Genomic DNA, 18,685 nt, shown 5'->3' on the forward strand with positions numbered 1-18,685 from the left:
CAGCGGCATTGTCGAGTGGAAACTATTGAAATAACTGTTTTTCGTCTTTATCACAAATTGCATTTTGCTTCACTAAATAATATCAATTATTATAAACATATGGTTGTTTTATAGCAAATGGAAAATAAATCTGAACAATTAAGTTAATGTTTATTATTTCTATAATCCATAACACTAAATCTCCTTAAATACTATGTATACCGTTACAATTTAATATGATTAAACAAACACAGATTTATATAAATATAATTACTTAACAAAATGGCTATATTGACTATATGTTATTTAATTGCAATCATATATGACTATATATATATACATATATATATATATATACATATATATATATATATTACACGGTGGTCACTACTTATCAAGGCTCGGAAGCCACTCAGGGATAAGGGTTATATCAAGTACAGTACGATAGTGTGGATATTTAATGAAGTGTTTATTTAGGAGGGCGGTTCATTAGGAATTTGAAAACTTTGGACTTGAAGACATACACGTAGTAGTCAGGTGGGTTGCAGGCAGACGGAAGAAAGTTTCACAGGCGTGCAGTTCTAAGAAAGAAGCTCTTTTCATGGAATCTACGCTATGATTTAGGCACAGATAAAGAGTGGGGGAAATATATATATATATATATATATATATATATATATGCATAATATATATATATACATAATATAAATATATATATATACATAATATATATATATAAATAATATATATATACATATACATAATATATATACACTATATATATATATATATATACATAATATATATAATATATATACATAATATATATATATATATAAATATATATATATATATATAATTGGAACGCTCAATTCGAAGTTACAAATAATGAGTATTAACTCATCAGATCTACAAGGTAGATATGAAGGAAACAAAATATCCCTTTAAGATATTGCATTTATCAACGCATTGTTTCTCAGTAAATGAAGCAGTTAGGTTTGAATTCCATGGGATAAAATTATTTTATTTCTTTCCTGTTTTTGTAATCAATCAGATAGATCCAAAAGAGTTCCATTCAACTCCTAATTCTCATCTCACACATTATATATACACACACACACACACACACATATATATATATATATATATATATATATATATATATATATATATTGTGAAATAGCCTCGAGATAGCGAAGCGTTTATTTATTACGAATGCTCAGAAGATCAGACAACAAATAAACTTATAATTTGTCTAAATAGTGGCTATGAGTTGGAGAGAATTTAATAGAAAAAAAGTGGCTGAATAATAAACAATTAAACAGACAATATTTGTTAGCACATGCAAGGAATGTTGTCTAAGTCAATCTATTTTAAACTTTAGATTACGGCAAAAAACAGTTCTAGGAAAACAGTACGAAAAAATATGCCTTGAAAAAGAACTGTAAAAATAGCGGTTCCATTAGTGCTTAGATCTAAACATTAATGAATATTGCACAACATATTTATACAAACACATTTTCATTTCTTTTAATGTCGTATTCTTTTAATGTCGTATTATGTTTTCTGCTAGCGAGCTCACATTGGTGTTCAGTAGGCGTTTTCCAAATGTTCAGGTAATCCTGCATCAGTAAACGTAGGACTTCTACAGTTTAAATTAATTACTAATACCATTACATGGGCATTTGCCACACAGCATACTTTATTCTTGCCTGCGAATTGTATTGACCCTTTTCGATCGATTTAAACAATATGTTCGCCATGTAAATCCTGGCGTAGGAGATCTGAACAAGAAAGAAAATGAACCAGCTTAATTACAAAAGCCTGGTTCAAGGCGTGTAAGTGGCATTACTCGAATTCTCAAACCATAACAATGGTAGATTTAACTCACGTGCACAATATTGCATATCATTATAACAATTTCTGTCCGCATTTTAACTCTTATATTCTACTGTTAAAATCGATTACATATTATCTGGGGAATAAATACACTGCAATAGATAAATTAAAGTAGTAAAATATAAAATATTATACATAACTTCAAATGAGTGAAATAATTCTTTGGATGAATAAAATACATTGGTATAACATTTATGAGTGCAATATAAAATACTGAATGCATTCAATTAATGATTTATTTTACTTCTCAATTTAAATACAACTGTGATGATGTGTACATTAGTACGTATTACCTCTGGTCATTTTCACTTTTCAAGTACGGTTCTTTGCTCTGTATAAATCTGCTCTGTCATTTTTAACTTGATCATTATTACTATGCTTTTCCTGGTTTGAGATCGTACATATTTCTGTCCATGTGTAAAAGATTAAATTAAACGACGAATGTCACAATTATGTAGAAATGACCCAGTGGGCAAAAAGAACTTGTGCCCGTAATTATAAAAAAATATTGGAAAATATTATAGTTATTATATTTTAATTCTAAAATATTATGAATATTAAACCTTATATATAAAAGGTTATATGTCTGTCTGTCTGTCTCCCTATATTTACACTCGATTTCCTCGGAAACTAATTGTCGCTAGAGGTCTCACATGATAGGGTTTTAGGGATCGTTATTTTATGGATTAACCAGTTAATATAGTTTTTAAGGGATCAGAAATAGAACAAATATTTAAAAAAAAGCGTTCTGCATTGTGTAGATTCATCTTAGCTTATTTAATATCCATAATTCTTTATTACTTAATATAAGTGTCATCAGCTTTGAATGCTTCGGTTTCGATTCTAGCTGACGGCACAAAAGTGCTTTATTTAGTTTTACTTTTGAAATCATGACTCTATATTAATAGATAAAAAATGTGTGTATTTAAATTATCACAGTTAAGCGTACATTACGTCCCGGAAAGACGGGAACCTCCCCCGCTAGTATAAAATTTGCTTATTCTAATATAATACTTATTATAGTTATAATGATATTGGATGCAATTGTTTTGAATAAATACGTTTCTTTTATATCTCGCATTTCGGTTTGAGGTAGCATTAGAAGCATACACCGATGGTCGACGTATATGTTTCAAAATATACCGACATGTGTACCATCTCATATTTAAAAGCAAATGCGAACACATTAATCAAGATAGTGAGACATATTATTTTCTGATAATAGTTCAGAAAATATTTGACGGATTTACCAGTGCAACAGGGTGACACATGATGTACATAATTTTTCATCGGATAGGAGTTTGCGTCAAAACAATGTCATGGTTATTTCTCTGCCCCCCCCCCAAAAAAAAGTCTATCCTAGACAAACAGTTTTTACTAATTTCGCATACAGCTGTTTAGCCTAATTTTTCCAGTGTCATATGAAAATAGATACAATTATGATATATATTACTTACTGCAAACAAGGAGGAGAACGTAAAACTGACAAGATTAAGCAACCAAGTGTAAGAGTCCAACTCTTCTCGGAACCCAGCAAAAAATGCAGTAGCGTAATTCATCTTTTTAAAAGTCATTATCAATAAAAATGATTATCATACAAACAACGTATATCATTTGATATTCATATAGAATTGCCTGATGTACAAATTTACGTTAGATACTTCTAGGATACACACTATATCTTTCTGCAAATCAATAGCTGGATTGGAAACCAAATTTATTGAGACATTATAAATAGCACGCACAATTTATATGTAATATTCGAAAAAGTTACTTAGAAATTAGATGCACCCATTCATGTAATGTGTACAATCTATAGACACATATATTAAATCTAATCAATATAATTGAAACACGGTATATATATATATATATATATATATATATATATATATATATATATATATACATATATATATATATATATATATATATATATATATATATATATATATATATATATATATATATAGTAAGTTATAAAATATATATCGCGATCAAGCTACACTGAATATTCCGCGTTTAAACTCTAGGACCCTCAGGCTTATGCGCGAATTTTGTGGTTGTTTGTCGTTTTTATATACGAATATCTTCTATTCAGATGTTTATTAGCCAATCAGCTTTCTAGTATCAACCGCTCCCTTACTATCAGCCAATGAAGATGCACTTATCGGACAAATGACTATTTGACCCCTGGTTTACCCATTCTTTTTTGTGTGCTCTATTTAGCCTGGATGTCTAGTTTCTTTAACTATTTTAAATCTAGTTTAAGGTTTTTTAAAATGTTAGTTTATATATAAATATATATATATATATATATATATATATATATGCATATGTACATGCATATGTGTATATATGCTACCAAATAAATACTGGGAACTCAAGGAAATCGGACATTCGCCGGTAGTCGAATGGAAAATAATAAGATAAGCTACCACGTGTAGGGACCTAGACGACCCATGTGGATTATGTCTTTATGAAAAATTTGCTATCGTGTATTGTAAGAACACCAACATCTATTAAACTGTAGAAGAGAAATAGCAAACAACTGTGATCACAAGATAAAAGTTACTCTAGGATAGTGATACAAAATAGTTTTCAAACTTACAAAAACAATAGAAAATAAACAAATAAATAAATTAAATAAACATGAATATGCATAAACGATCACACATATATGCATGTAAACATATATATATATATATATATGCATTTATATATGTGCATATATGTATATAAATATATATATATATATATATATATATATATTTATATATAAACTAACATTAAACAAAACTAACCTAGATTTAAACAGACCAAGAAACTAGACACCCCGGCTAAATAGAGCCAACACAAAGGAGCGGGTCAACCAGAGTTCAAATAGGCCTTTGTCCGATAAGTGCATGCTCATTGGCTGATAGATAGGGTGCGGTGGATACTTGAAAGTTGATTGGCTAACTAAAATCTCAATAAAAGATTAGTATAGAAAAAGGACAAACAGCTAGAAAATTCACACATTAGCCCGAAGAGTCCTAGAGTGGATGAAACGCGGAATGTTCAGTGTAGCTTAATCGCCATATATATTTTATAACTTACTAACTAGCTCTACCTACGTATTGAGCACTTTTGAAGTAAATACTTAAAGTTTTACGCATAAATTTATACTTTCGTATACTAATTTTACGTGAGTAAATTGAGTAGTTTATATATATATATATATATATATATATATATTTATATATATATACACACACATATATATATATATATATAAGTATGTTTTATAACTGCAGACACTATGAGCTATGCCTATGCAATCGTCAATGTAAAATAAAATGACTATTCCTGCCGGTCGGGGATTCAGATCCGGCAATCACACTACATTTTACTATTTGCTCAGTATATATTCCAGGTTAACTAAACAATTTCTACCCTAATGAATGTATTAAGAAGAAATATACACTGATTTCGGGCGTAGACATTATACAACATATATATTAGAACAAGAGCAAGTTGTCAACACTGTATAAACTCTTCCACATAGCTTCCCGGAAAGTACTACCATATATATATATATATATATATATATATATATATATATATATATATATATATATATATATATATATATATATATATATGTATGTATATATATGTACATATATGCATGTATATATACATATACATATACATGTATATATATATATATATATATATAAGTCTATTTAACAATCAGTTTGTATGGAAACCTGAGATTATGAGATTTACAAAGTATTACTGGCAGTAATATTCTATAAGTATTATGCCATTTAAATAAGAATTGCTCGATATGCAAGATAGAGCAAATAAATTAATTGTATTGATGCAATGAATTTCAAAAGCCCTTATTTAAATAGAGTTGTTGAGTTTCATATCAATGACTTTATTATTCTAGCAAGACAAAGAATACTTTAGAAATAAAAGACCTCCCACCATGGATTGGGTTTTACCACGCAATCTGGATCTACAATTTTCATATCGTTTTCTTCAAATCTTCTTGCTACATGACTTCTAATTAATTATTTTGACATTGTCTTTCCATGTTTCACTGACTTTAGCAATTATGGTACATACTTTATAAATAGTTGATACTATTTTCCCTCCGCTGATGAGATGGTAGACATCGAAACTCAAACACTTCATTTCAATAAGGGTGTTTTGAAATTCATTGAACCACTAGAATACATATATATATATATATATATATATATATATATATATATATATATATATATATATATATATATATATATATATATTATTTGCTGAAAAATGCGCGGCTCACTGTTTGTTTGTAAATAAGCGGTTGGCGCACTATAGACGTGGTGGACGAATATTTGTGTAAAATTGACATTTGGCGGAGTTATATGCGGGCACCGTTTCGGTGTGTCGATGGGTAGAACTGTCGACTGTAAACGGACTGTTGGAGAGGTGCTAGTCATGCAGAGTTTTGATACAACGAATCACTACTGTATGTCAATGATTACAACTTTATATAATTCTAAAACACAAATGACCTTGTAACGAGCGATGTAACCAACTTTCCGGTTTACGACACTCGGTTGCACATGCGCGGATAGACATTAACCCATAACAACCTAAACAAACAAACAAACAAACACAAATCGCTTCTTTGTGAGATTTTAACCTGCGCACTGAAATATTAACGTTATTATTTAGAAATTATAATTTAACATGGGAAGTGTGGGGATGATTTGCAACTATTCTGTATTACAACTATACTAGCACAATTCTGTTACAATAAATCAACTTTGACCCGTTGACAGCGTATTGTTTTACTGCGTACGTGTTCAGCGTCAAGATTGTTTTCTTTTTCGCGTTTAAATTATCCAAATAAACGATTGTTAATACTTTCTGCATTTTTTTTACACCGTTCATTTCCGTATTACGTTACAATTGTTTTATGCAATTTTCTTACAAATAAATCTAATTTAACACGTTGACAACTATCGGAACAATTTACAACGAATAAGGTTACTGCGTACGTTTTCAGCGTCCCAATTGTGTGTTTTTTTTCGCGTTTAAATTAAACGATATATGAAAATTAAAATTTAACTTTAAGTATTATGGTATCTGATCAGTGCACATTTACCTATAGGTATGACAAACCACTTAAATCTCAATGACTGTACATTTGTTTGTTCTTTTTGAATAAACAGAACGACTTATAGAATTCTATCTATAATCGTTTTTCATTTTAATATACTTCCATAGAAATGATTCTGCTATGTCACAAAAAAAACAAAACTATTTTCTTGGTGTCACAAGTGTCGCGCTCTGACATTAATTCCATAGCTAATATAACATACTGAGCCAACGGGTCACGGTTAGTCTAGTTTTTATATATATATATATATATATATATATATATATATATATATATATATATATATATAGTGATGAGATGAATTAAATAACAGCCAAATGAATCGTGGGCTATCAAGTCTAACACTTTTTCTTTTCGGGGTAATATATTTATTTTAGACAACCCCAGCCAATTAAATTTCTCAGTATACATTTAGAGAAAATTTACTAATTACAGTATTTAGAACTTGGATATCTACAATATAATACATATACTGTGTTTTTTGGGTATAATAAGTAAATGTTGTATTTACAACCAGATTTAATATTTTGGTAATAGCTTTTCCCTTCTAGATGAGCTTACAACTTAAATCCATGGATTAAGACATTACTGCGAATGCTGTATTCTTTGTTAAAATAATATTTTTATGTTTGGAAAATGATATTTTTTTTCTGAATGAAACATAAGAGAATATATATATATATATATATATATATATATATATATATATATATATATATATATACATATATACATATATATGCATAAATATATATATATAAACATATATATAGTAACGTTTTGTGTGTGTGAAATATAAGATTAAACCCAATGCATTGTTTTTAAGTAACATCACTATGTTTTTTTTCCTTATAAGCATTTGAGAACTAAACTCGTTATAATGTAACACCCATCACGTGTCTTTTCGGCATTAACTAGGAGCTCGTCAGAGATCTGTACATTATACTATTTTTAATTTCAAGTAACCTATTCTGTAGTATTAGCAAAGCCGATAGCCATTAGTCGCATGCTCTCGTGTAATGAATTAATGCGTGAATGTATGATTTACATGAAATTCTTAAAGATGAACTAAAATGACCGAAAATGGGTTGAAATGACTTGAATAAATAAAAAGTATATGACTAAGAATGGCTTTAATGAACTTAAGGATGAATTGAATGACATTAGGAATAACTTGAATGGTTAGAAAATAACGGGAATCCTTCAAAAACAACTTGAATTATCTGGAGAATGATTGAATGGCTTTAAGACTAACTGGGTAATTATTTTACCTTAAATTAATACAGAAAAGTGGTCCCCCACTTTATATCAAAAAGTTACAAACATAAGTACAGAATGTAGTAAGAACAGATACTACATTTTGATCTTGGGCAAAAGGCCAAGGAAAGGGTATTTATTTGCTCCCCCACCGAGCAAATTAGGCAAGGTCGATTTTTAATGAGGAGTGAAGGCGAAATGGGAACCAACACCCCGAGGAGTAGGGGAGGTGGATAGTGACAATTGGTATGAAGGGTTACCCCTACATTGAACAAGATCTTATATGTGGGGTTACCCCCACATATTGTCTTTGCTTGCAGTATCTGCCAGGACAGATACTACACTTTTATCTTGGCCAAAAAAGCCAAACACCATAGTGTTACGAACAAACTTACCAACCGACCAACCGACCGACGGAGTGACTTATAGAGTCGCTTGGACGGGACTAAAAAGTGGAGTGGTGTATCCTCTAATATAGAGCACTGCCTGTGGTGGGCGGGGCGGACAAAGAAAGATTTTACAAATACGTCGTGGACGATGGAGACCTGATTACTGAAAATATGAATAGAACAAGCAATATGAAAATGCCGCTGAACCGTTCATACATGTGAGGGAGAATGATAAACACTAGTGTGAAATTAATTCTCGTGGGAGTAAAACTCCAACAATTGTAAAGCTCAACCTTGTTCAGCGACTATGATTCGATACAAAAATTTTTTTAGCTCACTACCTCCAGTGCATGTAGCCATTAGAATAAAGAAATATAAATATATAGATAGTTACGTTAGCTTCTCTAACATAAAAATATATGCTAATGTTTTCATTTCCCTACTCAAAATTTGGAACGTGGATCAAAGCATCAAAGTAAATTCTGAACGAAAAATCAAAGTACAAAAATGCAAGTATAGAATAATGTGTTATATCGGTGTTGCCAGACGTAAAATACGCCTAAGTATATGAGTCCTGATTCTAAACGTCAAAAAAAGAAATATTTACATTACATTAGCGACAATCGAAACCATAACTTCAGCGTTCAAATCTGGTAACGTTTACACCGTACCAACGTGAAACGCATAGAACCCGACTAAAAATTAAAAAAATAACGACTTTTTCAAATTTTACCCATTGTTAACTCATAAAACAATATGTTAGTCGAGTAAAGTCCAATAAAAGAACGGCCCGTAGAAAAATGCAATCATTTGAGGCCCCTAGCTCGCCCAACGACTTTAAGGTGGGGAGATAGTGTTTGAAAATATGAAGACAGGCAGACGGATAGACAGGCAGACATGTATCCATTTGTCGATTGATTAATCGAAATCAAATCGGTAATCGAAAAATCGGAACACATTTTTGAATCTGAATCGGAAAATGTACTTATTTTTCTGATACCAAAAAAAATAATTTATTGTCTATATTTAATTGGTTTGTTCAAAGGAAAATCGTGTGCTTTTAATATTAATAATAAAATCATAAAAATTTCCATTTATTTAAAAAAAATAAGTAAAACTAATACGTAGAAATCATTTCTCACAATCATTTATTTTTACGTTTAAGAAAATATCTGTTACAAGACACAGTATTAGATAGTTATTCTGACATGCAAACTATCATGCTAGATCGAAAGAACTGGAGATTCAGGAAGATTTGCTAGTGAACGTCCAGAGATAAGACGCTGATTGATAAAATATTTTTACATTTAACACTTTTTTACGGTAATCATAGACATATGATTTTATAATTGCATATTTAGAGAATTTTAATGAGTGGAAATTGACATCGGTAATTGTATCGAGTTCGGGAATTCATTACGGAATCGGTAATTGTATCGAAATCGGGTAAATTTTGGAACCGTTCCCATCAATATATATAAAAGTGAATGTGTCTGTCTGTGTGTCTGTCTGTGTGTCTGTATGTCTGTGTACATTTCCCTACGCAATAACTCTGTCAATTTTTAGTCTATAGACTCGAAATTTGAAATACCGGGTACTGGGATTTGGGAAAATAGATGTGACGGGTGTCAGCCAGAAATTTGGCTGTTAAGGGGTCAAATTTCAACGATTTGACCTTTAAGAACTCTACCAAACTCCTCCGACAATTTTGGGTCTAGACACTTGAAATTTTAGATTTAGGTTTCTTGAACATGGATCTAACTTAATAAAGTGATTGGAGCCCGAAACAATAAATTTTAAGGGGTCATAATAGGGGTCAAAATTTTAAAAAATTAACCATTTTTTTGTTTTTTTGCTTTTTTTGAACAGCATACACCTCCAAACACCCGAGCAACGCCGGGCACCCCTGCTAGTATATATATATATATATATATATATATATATATATATATATATATATATATATATATATATATATATATGATGCTTTATTTTTTATTACCGTATCTTTCTGTTAAGTTACATTATTGTTTCAGCTACCCGGCCGTTTTTTTTTTGCCGTCATTAGCTTCCTCAGACTGAGGAAGCTAAAGACGGGGGGAAAAACGGATGGGTAGCTGAAACAATAATGTAACTTAACAGAAAGATACGCTAATAAAAAATAAAACGCATATTTACTCTACAACAGTATTGAGCACTTTCTTCAGTTTGTATTAGTTACCATTTCCACTAAACTATATATATATATAAATATATATATATATATATACATATTTATATATATGTGTGTGTGTTTGCGTGAGTGTGTGGGTGCGCGTGTATGTGCACTAAAGATAGAAAGTCTGAAAATATCTAACCTCTTAGGGAAAGTATGAATGATTTCATGCACAGCATGAATATAAAACAACAAAATATATGATCATGGACACCTATAATTTATTAATATAGAAAAAATATTAGAATGACAGGGATGATGTATTTAAAGTAAATACGTATAAATAACACCCGTCTATCTGAAATTAGTTACAGTAGTATAATCATTAAAATTGTAAATAAGGTGGTGATGATACGATGAGGAAAACTTGCAATAGTGCCATATAAAATAATTCATTTCTAATCTAATGATTTGACACAATCCAGCGAGAGGTATAATAATGCCCTAGGGATGCATCTAAAAAATTGGTCTTATCTTATGAACAGCACATGATAACCAGACGTTACTATTTGAAGATAACTTTGACAGAACTATATATCTACTATTGTGATTTTGTATATTTCATTGGCTCTCTAATTTTACAGAATTAAAAGCAAATATAAGATTAAAAAAAAAACTAATCAGAAAAGCAGGGAAATAAAAACAATAAATGGCTGATAAAAAACGAATTGCGATTAAATGTAGGTATTTGAATATTCATATAAATAATGTATGAATATACGCATAAAAACATTGTTACTACTACTGAATCAACGTTTGAAGAGAGAGGCGAAAATGTTAATAATAGAACAGGAAACATACAACAATACGGAACTATATACAAGCCAAGAAAACCAACTTTAAACCACTTTAAATATAGACTGAATAATACACAAAGGTAGTAAAGTACATCGTGCGTAAATATAACAAACAGGTCACATCAGAATATGAATGCATTGGCATTTGGAAAAGTGTATTAAGAACTATGTAAAATAAATACTATTTTGAAAATTCAAACAAATGGCACCATAATTGTCTGTATTTTGAGATGAGGTGTTTTCATTGATTGAGATTGTCGGACTGACTTCCTTATCTTGGTTGTTATTGTCACAACGTTTCGGCCGTTTTGCCCTCCGGCCTTCGTCAGGTGCTTTGTATCGAACTGGGGAATCGTTTTTTAGAAGTCTCGAACCCAACCCGTCATTATTATTACGGGGGTACCGTGTTCGGACTCCAGCTAGGCTTTGGGGCATAGTTGCTGATTCTCTGTTTTGAATGTTACTTTTTCACTGCCTTCGTCCAGGATTGAACTCAGCACCTTTGGGTAACTGTAAACTCTGATACAACATCTAGGACCATATGTCACTAGGACAATTCTTAGTTGTTTTTTTGTGTTAATGTTAAAACTATGTTGTTATTCAAGGTTTTCTCTCTCTATCAGGGGTGTCCAAATTGCATTCAGCTCTATGCTTGGTTTGCTCAGTAGGTTGCATGTGATCTGTTTCTTTAAGTTTTCTCACTTTTCAGTGGGTCTCTCCGTTTATTATTTTTACTTCATCCCATAGGGGGCGATGGTTCACCTCTCCATCCAGACATGGTTGGCTATACCCGATTTTTCCGTCCCCCCTTTAGTTACTGCTTTTCGATGTTCTTCCACCCTTACTTAAAGGGGGCGGCATGTTTTACCCTTGTAAACCTTTCTGCAACTGCATGGGATGATGACTATGCAGATTTTGGTCATGTTCTCCTCCATGCTGGGCTTCACTCGTACCAGGTGTCGTCTGAGTGTTGACTCGCTCTTGAATACCGTCCTGATGTTGCTTCGCAATTCTTTCTTATTCTTTCTATATGACTGTTGTTTCTTAAAAAAAAATAAAAGTATAATACCTTTAAATAGCTTATAAAAAAATTTCACTTCTAAAGCGTTCGTCAAAAATTCCCCATCTATGTCTTCCACTGCTTTATGATGGGCATTCTCAAAATAAGTCGTCTTATTTTAAAATTCAAAATTTTAAAATCTACAGCAATGAGAATTGATTAAGGAAAATCCGTTCTATTACAGATATTTTAACAATCATCTTTGAACACGTCTTTCAGACACTAGATAACGCGATCCAAACCAGGGTTCTTACCCTTGACATATCAAAGGCCTTTAACAAAGGTTTGCACGAGGAGATACTAATGAAAATACAATTCCACGGTATAATTGAACACATATTAAATGTAATTATAACCTGATTAGACAATACGGCTATCAAAGTTCTTATTGATGGACGTAAATACCAACAGCATAACAGTATTGCTGGACTGCCTCAGGGGTGGAAAACTAGATTACTATTATTCCTGATATTCATAGCCGTCTTTTGTGGTAACATTGTGTCTGAGACAGTTACATTTGCTGAGGATACCATGCTCTTAGCACGAGAAAAGAACGGATGGACACAAAATTTCAACAATTGCAGAATCGGTAGAAAATTACATCCAATCCAGAGTGGAATAGGGTCGCAAACAGATGGTAGCATTTAATGCTAGTAAAACATGTCTGCTCTCTTTTAACAAATGCAAGAGACCTCTCTCTTTCTCTTTCTGTCTCTCTCTCGCTCTCTCTCTCTCTCTATATATATATATATATGCATGCATATATATATATATACAGTGATGTTTAATGTTTTATAATGTTATTAATCAATACGAATTCTCGAAATAAAGACGATACGTTTATGAACTCATAACTTTATTTGTTCCTTTTTTTATTCTCTATTTCATCGAAATAATATTTCCATTATTCTCATATATATATATATATATATATATATATATGGTTAAGAGCAAATAGTTAATAAAACATGTAAAAGTTGCTTTGAAAAAGATTTAAAACTATGTAATCTGAAAAGGAAACATTTAATAAGTGGAGGGTCCTTAATCCGCCAAGTTTCGAAGAAATGCTTTCTTCTCATCAGACGGTAGGAAATAGCAAAATTAATAAACAAATAAAAAAAATAAAAATAAAAATAGAACAAAAAATAAAAACAAATGTTAATGGGAGAAGATGGCCGGTATCTGCAAATTCCGGATAAAGCAAGTAAGCATGTATGTAAATGCATATAGCAAAATATAAGTAAATATACATACAATATATGAATGTATAGGTAGATTGATATATTTTATAGATAGGGATATTAAAAGACAAAAATGGAAATTTCAGCTTAAAAAAAAACGCCAAGGAAACAATAAATAAAGAATTAAAACAAAGGAGTATTTAGCTCTGCCGTATTAAGAAAGTATGTACCAAAAAACCCGACAATGTTAAATAAAAATTATATATATATATATATATATATATATATATATATATATATATATATATATATATATATCTTAAAGGTTAAACTAATACCCCTGTAATTTCAAAATTGCCATAATTGACTTTAAACTTATGTTTACAGAAAGAAGTCAGTTCGTTTTTAGAATGTATTATATTGTTACTTGGAGGGGAAGTAATTATAGTTATAGCTTCGGTTGTGCCGAGGCAACATGACTTAGAGCCTGGAGTATAAGAGTTAACTTTTTTATGATAGTCGATTTGATTGAGAAGCGGGTGTTATTAGTGTTAAGTTTTTTTAATTAACTGGTTAGAAAAGTTCCTTATTTATTATTAGAATTATGGATGTTAAAAGAAAAATGTGGTATGATATTCAATGAGAGTACGACGTCTCTTTCGGACGGGATAATGAGTGTTTTAGTGTAAAATGCCATTTAGGAGAAATATTATAATTCTCATTAATATTATAATTATGATTATTATAATACTTATTATTATTATTATTATTATTATTATTATTATTATTATTATTATTATTATTATTATTATTGCTAGTTATATAATTATAGATGGAGGGGCTGATCAAGGCGTATATTGTGTTAGTCACTATATCAGATGGAAGATGAGAAGAAGAATAAATTGGAGAGGAAATATTAGTGTCTTTTATGAGGGGATTGCGTGAGAGCTCACTAATTGTGTATGAATATATAACACCTTTATGGATGCAATCATTATTGAGTGGACACTGATGTGTGTTATTACAATTACAGTTAGTTTTGTTTTTTATTGGGAAAGGGAGTGTTGGGCTGATTAAATTTTTTTGTTATTAGATGTTAAGCTTTTTTATGCTAAATTAGGCATTGTTAAATAAGAACTCCTGATTGAGTCTTTATTGGAAATAGAACTATATATGTGTTGGTATTTGGAAGAGTTTTGTACAATGCTGAAGACTTCTTTAGCTATATTAGTTTTGAGATTTATGCTAAATAGAGAATTAAACGAAATATTTTTATTTCTCCTGATGTCACTTGGTTGGTATAGGTATTACGATTAGTATTTTGGTTTAGATTATATATGTAGACTGGTTCATGTTTATAGATAGCTGCAGATCTTGATATTTGAACTGGTATCTTGCGAGTCATATTGTGTGTGATTACAGATGTAAGGCGGCCAGAACGAGAAGCATAATGGTTGTATTTAATAGTTTTCTTGTATTCTGGGTTCCTTAAATTATTGAAGAAAGTATCATTTTGATTAAAAGTTTTTTTTTTATTAGCAGAAAGAGAAGTAATTCTTCTACAGACGGATGGTTATATGGATTTTATAATTGAGTTGGGGTTGTTAGAAGATTTATGGACATATAAAAGCGTAAGGCTATAGGAGCTATGTTTTTCGGTGTTAAGATTAAGGGAAACATCTAGAAAATGTGAAGTGTTTTGGTTTGGTTCGATATTTATAGAAAGGCCAAAGTTATTAAAGATGTATGTATTTTTAATTGTTCTGTTGTAATCTCTTGGCCTGGCTTTTGTAGTGAAAAGGGCATCATCTCTATAAAGACCCCCATGGATATGTTTAAAGTGGTATTTACGTCCATTATGTAAGAGGGGCCCCACTAAATCGTTTAAAGTGGTATATACGTTCCTTGTGTAAGAGGAGCCCCACTAAATCGATCACCTCCGCAGTCAAAAGCACCCATCAAGATGTCAAAATTATCAGGTGTGTCCTTTCTAGTCCAGAAGTTATTGTTAAATGGTATAAGGGGATTTCTCGCTAGGAGAATTTATTTAATTTCTAAATTAATTAAGTCATAATTTCTTTTAGCAAAGATAAGAGCATTATTTCAGAGGATCATCGAAATTGATTGATAATAATTTTAGAGGTTTAAGGTCAGAAGTTAAGGAGGTGTTTATTTTTAAGGGAGACAGGCCCATTAATTACGGAATCGTAATTTAGCCTAAGATGGGAACTTAATTTTTCTTTAAGAGAAGGGAGGATTTATCTAAGATATTTTTGCTTAAAGCACCAAAGCCAGAGTTAGATCGGCAGATCAGTCCGATGGAGGGGTTGTCATAGAAATTAGATTTATGATTCTAGAGGGTGAATCTAGGAGTACCCGGAGAAATTATTTCAGTGAAGTTATGAATATTCATAGAAGTCAGAAATGCTTAGCTTCAGAATTAATGGAATTTATACTATTAGGATTAACTATTTCATATGATTTATTATTCATTTATACAAAAGTATTTAATATGTATGATAGTCAAGTTTATAATAGATTTGGTCTCATCAACAGGGTCGAATATATGTTTATTCTTTTTCACTTTTTCGTCAATATTATTTATTTTTAGAGTAACCAGATAATACTGGTGTTTTTTACTAAAGTTTTTTGACTAAATTTAACACGGAATTCGCAAACTCCTACAGGAAAAGGTTGTATTTGGGGTGGGCAGGGGTGTTTAATCCGTAAAATTTGGCAGCAATTCTTTCGATTTTCTTTTGTTCTCTATGAGAGTTGATAGGGAGTTCATCTGTTAAGATTTCTGGATGAGTGCTTTAAGTTTATTGTTAATGCTTAATCATGGGGATAAGCCTTCCATCTTATATTTTTAGGAGAGTGTTCAAAGCGAGAACACATTTTTGGATATATACTTGCTGGGTAGGAATAGGGATAATTTTGGCAGACAGAGGAAGGTGTTACTTTTCAACCATATCTAAAAGAATAAAAATCTCCACCAAGCGGCAACTTATAATAAAATAAAAATTACAATTAAATTTACCAAAATGACCCAAGATGGTAAAACTAAAGTATCCTATAAATATTAAAGAATTAATATTTATAAAGTAATCTCAACCAGATGTAAAAGCTCGATGAAACCAAATATGAGATAGAGCTTATAATTTATTTATTTTATATATATATATATGTATATATATTTACATATATATATGCATACTATATATTGTTGAAATATTTTTATCACTTATCTTTATCCTTTACACATACCAATCCTTATTTTATAAGCTCAGTGTAATTACAGAACATATAGAAATGGCAACATCTATATTCCAACTTTCCTAAAGTGCACCAGCTTGCAATTTACTTCTTTTATTCAGTTGATATTTACACTTCTTGACACTATTTGTTTGTTGCACAAGAGCATTAACTTTATTATTATATCAATACAATATATATTGTGCTATTAACTCATCAGCATACTTTTAAATACTTGAAGCTAATATTAAGAATAAAAACCATCATTATCAAATTGAATAAAGGAATTAAGATTGAATAAAATTGAATACAAATTCAAATTGGCGTTACTACTATATTCTAATAAGTACTCTCCAAATAAGTTTGGTCGATATAATCTTTGCAATCTTTAATCACATCATATAATATCTAAGTAAACTTCTTAATAAATGCCAGGAAGTAATTCGAAACTGTTTATATAGATCTAAGTATATATTTTCTCAACTAAAACCTGTTTAGAAGCATGATTAAATTAAACTAACAAAGCATGGAAAGGCTAACCTTTATTTATACAGCTGTATATGTCAAATAAACTATATTAGCATATACAGTTAAATAAATTGAAATCGTTAATCACAGTATTATTTCGCCAATGTAGACTTTTAAAGTTATTTTATAATACGATGTGCGACGGTTTTTCTTATTGGGAAAGCCGTAATCACGGCAGTGTTTAAAGATAGAGATTGTAATAGCAGTTGTTTTATTGAGTATGTAAACGCGATATTTGAAAATGTATCGAACAAACATAATATTAAATTTAAACTTCACAAAATACACTTGCCCCATATTCTTCCTTAGCCAATACTTGTAGAACGCATTGCTGTTATTAAAATATTTTCAAATTAATTACAATTTTTAATATGTTCACGCTGTGCAACTTCTCATGATATCGATTCTAACGACGCAAATGTCTCAGGGAAATCTATTAAAACCAAGAATTTAGCTCCAAGATCAGTGTTATGAACTTGCCGTTTCAAATTAATTGTCCACAACTTTAACACTGATATGTGTGTGTTTTTTGGTGAAATATTAAACTATTGAGAATCATGTTAAACGAAAATAATATAAAAACTATATATGTAATATAACTCACATATTCGTGTTCTATAATTTAAGATATATATAAGTAAAAATAAAAAAAATCTGTTAAATCCTTTTCTAACCAATCTACACATAACTAGCATATTAATCTCTTGCAATCCGCATACATCTTTTTAGTATGCTTGTTAAAATAAGGGGGTTTCATTCGTTGTTGCAAAATATGCACACGTTTTCATGGTCGGAGAATACTTAAGAGAATCTATATAGTAATACGACAGTACCTTAAACGTACGTGCGCACGTTTGTCGGGGTTTCCAGATTTATTTGACCGAGAGATCCTATTTATAAAAAAAAATGAGAGTAGCAAGTTATAACGTATTACGAAAATTAAACTAGTATACTA

The sequence above is a fragment of the Euprymna scolopes genome, chromosome 4, assembly GCF_053919585.1.
Source record: "Euprymna scolopes isolate OS-2025 chromosome 4, ASM5391958v1, whole genome shotgun sequence".
Lineage (NCBI taxonomy): Eukaryota > Metazoa > Mollusca > Cephalopoda > Sepiida > Sepiolidae > Euprymna > Euprymna scolopes.